Below are 6,000 nucleotides of genomic sequence, written 5' to 3' on the forward strand. Positions count from 1 at the left end.
CCGATTGACTGTCACGATCACCCAGATTTGGCATCCGGTTATCGGCAGCGGGCAACCGGTTTTTAGCTCCGGTTACCAACCATCATTATTATTTTACACAGGTTCTAATTCGTAGACACTTGAGTTTTTTTTTTATTAAAAACGTACACATCTTAGAAGGAACCGACTACTAGTCGAGTACAGAGTTATTTACGAGTATTGTTTGATTAAGCACTTCATAATTAGTTCTCCTATCCATCTATCTAATGAGGTAAGCATTCGTCAGTTCAATTTCTTTCCAGTTTCAATCTTGAAATCATTAGTTCTTCAATTTTTCTTGTGTTTTACGTTGTCGTTGTGGATGTCCAGTGTAGAAGGTGATGGTTGACACGGTGGTTTTGGGTTGTGATGGTCGACGTGGTGGCGTAGGTTGTATCGGTGTCGTGATTGGTGGTGGTTAACTTGGTTGTGGTTGATGGAATAACGTTAGAGAAAGAAAATGGGAAAAAAAATAGTAAGGGCAAGAAAGTCTCTTTGCTTAAAATGATGGCGGTTTGATCAATTTTAATGGCGGTATATAGCATTTCACTTAAAAAAAAGGTTAAATGAGGTGACATGTGGCATGATGGGATGATGGTTTGTGTTTTTAAATATTAATAAAGTATAGAGTATAGATATAGATATGTTTCTCAAAGGGGTATTTTAGTCTTTTTGCTCACTCTGATGGGATACAAAACAAACTTCTTTTGCTTATGTTTGGCTTGGAAGATGTTAACCGAACGTTACCTCTCTCTTCATCGATGGAGCATGAATTCTTCAATAATGGAGCTTGAATTTTTCAATGGAGGTCAATGAAATGAGTGGTGGAAGGTAAACACCTTCCATTTTAGAGTTAACCATGTCATAATTGATATATTTTTCTTGGGGTTTTTCATTAAATTCTAGAAATGGTAGTGTTGGGGTTTGTTGTGGTGTTAGTGTTGTTAAGCATAGTGTTAGTTGTGAATGTTTGGGTTTGTCTACCATTGATGATGAGAATGGAATAAGGGAGGTTAAAGAATGTTGTATCAGATGCAAGGATAACAAAGGAAACAAAGGTTGATGCTGTAAAACATTTTTTTTAAATTTGAAAAAAAAAAAACTTATAATTACAGCATTGCCATTTGAGATACAAATTTCACAACTCAAATTGAGTAACTGGGGCAGCCTCAGAAAATACTCCCTTCATTCTCTTCTTTACGCTTGGAAGTTTACTGTATCCAATGCACACCTTTGAAACGAGTTGACACGAATATACGGAGTATTCAATAAGGCTTAAGTAAAAAAATCTAAAAAATTAATATTTAGAAGTATATCCAAGTCGAATCTAACAAGATCTCACATGATATGGTTTTGACATATACATTCGTGAATTTTTATGGTCAAAGTGTTTAAAATTTGAACATAAAAGTCTAAATGTAAAGAATAAAAAGAATGGAGGGGGTACAACTAATGCCGAGCGTCAAGATGCATTTTGATCACGACAAACTCTTACGATAACTAACCTCATCGGTTGCTTTATTGACGTCGGTCACCAACATGACTTCGGTTGCCTCCAATAACATATCCATGAAGATTTCTCATTTAGAGAGATAAGAAGCTCTTTGAAGATTTGTGCCAATGAATGACGACGTCGAGACAAAGGTCACTTCTCAGACAGCTGACATCATTTCAAAATAAGCTTTAATACTATTTTGGGTAAATACAACATGGTCTAGACTAAGATCTTTAGTAGTGGGTTGAAGACAATGCAAGTTTGATCCAATTGGGTAATTGGGCTAAGAACACCTACACCAAAGAGCACGTTAATTGGTCTCGGGGTGTATCCGACCTTGCTCTAATGCCTAAGTCAGTGCGTATAACTGATAGATTGTTGTTGAGCCTACAAAGAAAATACCTAACTTGGTCTCTCTATAGGTAGATAGGGCAAGCAAAGATCAATCCCACAAGGACAAGGCATGTTTTGATTTACTGAAATAATTGAACTGAACTGGACTGATTGGGGCTGGACTGAATAGAGCTGAAATGAATTGTTATGAGATAAAAAATTAGGAACTGAATTAATTGGAACTGAACTGAAATTAAGCTGAACAGAACAAGCCCTGGTAATATTAAATATCGATTTATGATAAGCTAAGTTAAGTCTTTTTTTATTATGAGTTATAAGGAAAAAAATTGCAAACAATGAGAATAATAAAAATGATCTTGGAAAGGGTTGCAAAACATGATATCAAGTATCAAAGCATAATCACAATGACACGAACATTCCCTTGACTGGATTTTTCTATATTCTCATGACATTGTAGTTAAATAAGCATAAGGGAGCCTACAACTCAATTTCATTTCTCGATCCTTTGTTGAGAAGACTAATAAATTAGGTCTAATGGTGATCAATCACAAGAACTAACAATGAAAACCCCTTAAACAAACCTAACTAATTAATACTCCACATTGGCTAAATCAACACATGCAACACAAATACTTGTGAATTTATCCATGGCCCATGTAAAAGAACTACTCACAAATCATAATAAATTGAAAAACTAAAAGTATTAATAACTAAGAACATGAAATCAAACACTAATCTAACTTAAACAAGTAATAAAACTAAAAAAAAGATAAAAAAAAAAATCAAGTAATTAAGGCATAAAATAAGAGAGTAAGAAATTCTCAATATCATTGCAAGGAGCATTCAAATCTTCAAGTTTCTTTCCTTTAATTCTTCAAAATCCAAGCATTCAACAAGTTTCTCTCACTTTCTCTCTCTATGTAGACACCTGATTGTGTCTCCCCAAAAACCAAATCCAGTGATGAGCACTTTTCACGTCATTGATATCGAGTAAGGTGAAATGTTGAAGAGTCTCGTGAATTCTTCTGTTTTCTAAAATGTTTTAATAAAAATATTTCATTTTTGTTTTTGAAAATCATTCATTTCGTATCCTATTTATGAAAAACGTCCTATCCAGTATAGTATAGTCTATAATCATGGTCCAATAATTGTGTAATTGTATGGGGCTCGAAAAGGGCTTTCCGCCAATATATTATAAGCCCAATTTCGATGAATATCGAGGAAGTTATGGTTAAAATACTAAACTGGGTCTAAACGAGTTTGATGTGCGACCCAATGATCATGTGGAGGGTCTATTAATCTTAATTATATTCCTAAACCAATTAGGATTAATTAGAAGATTCTATAAGTTTCTTAAAGTTCTTAATTATCCTTTTTGAAAAGATAAGATTAAAGAGTTTAAAATTGAATAAAACTCCTCTTTTTGAAAGTCCGAATTCTATTCGAAATGAAAGACGTTCAAAGAAAGTCAGATATTATTTTCGTACCTCATAATTTTTAGCCAAATCTTAAATGGTTGGATATCCCTTGAAATTATATTTCCAATGATATATTATAATATTAATTCCGAGCTATAACGAAAAAGATATGAAAGAAATACGAAACTCTATTCAAAACTGACACCCTTCCACTATTTCGGCCATATCTTTTATTCTTACAAAAATTCTAATCTGATTCTAATTGGGTTGGAAAGTAGACTTCAATATCTTTCCAACGACATATTATAGGACTTACTTCGACTTCTGGATCAAAAGATATGATAAAAACAAAATCCGCAAAAAACTTTTTTATCGCGTCGCGAGAGCTCTGTCGCGCCGCGCCAGAACTAGTTTTACTCCGATTCAAATTCTGACTCTTTTCTATTGTTTACGGACGATTTTTCTCTATAAATAGAGTCGTATTTCCCGTTTTGAATCATCAACAATCATCTTTCTATTCTTTCTCTCTCTAAGCTAGAAGCTCATTCTTTCTCTCTCTTTTTCTAAACCTTGATTGCCTCTTCAAGTACAACATTCTTCATTCACGAGACTTAGATACACCTAGCCAAGCTCAAAGTTGTCTTCGCCCTAGACATGAAAGGTTGATAATTTCTGAGGGTTTGGTCCCAAATCCCTATTTTAATTATTTAAATTAATTGTTTGATTTAATATTTTCATTGAAGTTACTAACGTGTGTATTGTTTTGCTAGAAAGAGATACGAGGCAACAAAATAAGTAGTTTCATTGCTATATATCTTTAGAAAGTATGTTTAGATTTTATTAATTCCTAGTACCATGTTAGGATGTTATTTATTGCTTTCTAGTATCATGATTAGTTTGCTTCTTATCTTCTTGTATCATGTTAGGGATAAAGCTTTAATCTTTATTGTTTAGTGACATGCTAGGATTTGTTATTAATCTTGTTAGTATCATGCCTAGGATCTTGCAAATAATATTATTATGCTTTGATGAGATTAAGATTGATATTTATGATGATGATTTGTTGTGTTAATATTATGTTGCTTGATATATTGTTATTGCTTGATCACGCCCTCTCTTGCAGGTTTAAAGGGAATTTGTACATGAAATCACGCTTAATAAGATAATTAATAAATTTTATTTAGGCTAATATGATTTTAATTCAAGTAATCGCCAATAATAGATTTGTTTGTGCATTAATATTTAACCAACATAGATTAAACAGGGTTAAGATTAATATAATGATTGTATGTTAGTCTGAGGGCAGGTTCAATCTCTTTTAGGTTGGATTTGTACCTTCATCCCCGAATATCCAGTCATGGTTCTGGACCACTATGGAGTTAGCAATCTCATGGATTGTGAAGAAGTGTAACCTTTACCCTGTGAACGGTTTACAAGTTCCTAAAACTTGTTGGTGACTCTTTTGCTCTAGCTTCCTTCCATTTGGACGCTACTATAATTAAGTATATGATCACAGTGGGGCTCAAGTGTGGGATGCTTGAAATATTCCCTACACTCTACAAAATAACAGTTTTCTCTCTAAAACCCCTAACCTAAGATTAAAACTACAAAAAAAGTTCACCCCCCTTTTAAACTAAGCTAAGGGGTCTATTTATATCACCCCTAAATTACAGCGAAAGCTCTGTTAGAAAAATCGTAGAAAAACTACGGCACAACCTCTCCAAGCGACTGGAGAGGCCACGCCACCTTAAAACATGTGATGGCCAGAATGTTAGTGGGCTCTCGAAAGAAAAGCTGAGTTTGGTGCGGCCTCTCCTAAAGACATGCGCAGTAGCACTTCATTATAATTTGAATCACCTCAAATGCAGAGTTAAAAAAGGATATGGTCAATAGAAGTTGACCCTTGCAGAAAAATTCTTCCAAAACTCTTCAAATACTCTTATTTCACTCCAACCTACCTCCAAGGCACTCTTTTGTTGCTTCTATCATCATTATTCTTTTTTAAAACTTTTTTTTATAGCTTCATAGGTTTCCTTTGACCATCAATATGCATTAAAACCCAAATATAAACCCGTAACGCATGGAAAGTAAAAAAAAGGCCATAAAAACAAAGCTCATAATAATTTAAGATAATGATTAATTACAAAATCAAGGGCCAAATGCACCCTAAATTCATACTAAATAACAAATTATCAATAGGTGAATATTGTTAGGGGTAATTTTGGGCATCCGTTGACCAATGTTGACGACCTACGATCAACAACCAAGATTGGTCGAATCAATCAAAATGGTTAGTTATGCTCCCTAAAATTAAGGAGATAATCTCTATTACTAAGAAGTCAATTAAAGTCGTTGTATGCATGGATAACCTTTGGGCATTGTCCATGTAGACATTCCACTATAGAAAAGAAATATATACCAAGCTTATTACTATCATTCGAAGCCATATTAATGCTCGTGTAACTGCCATTGTTCTTATTCTTACTACTCCAAGTTCCACTTGTATAATCTATTAGTCAATCTACCATAATTTATTATAAGTCATATGCTTGTATACACAAAGAACCCCTCACATGTCATACAAGAAGTACACTAACCCACATAAATATGTAGCCTTCAATTATTCCTCCGACCATTGTCAAAGTATCATATCCGCTCCGATCTCCTCCCTTTTTGGCCATCTTGTATTCTTTTTTCTTACATCTTTACACTATC

Source organism: Chenopodium album, chromosome 13, assembly GCF_948465745.1.
Source record: "Chenopodium album chromosome 13, dcCheAlbu1.1, whole genome shotgun sequence".
NCBI classification, from domain to species: Eukaryota; Viridiplantae; Streptophyta; class Magnoliopsida; order Caryophyllales; family Amaranthaceae; genus Chenopodium; species Chenopodium album.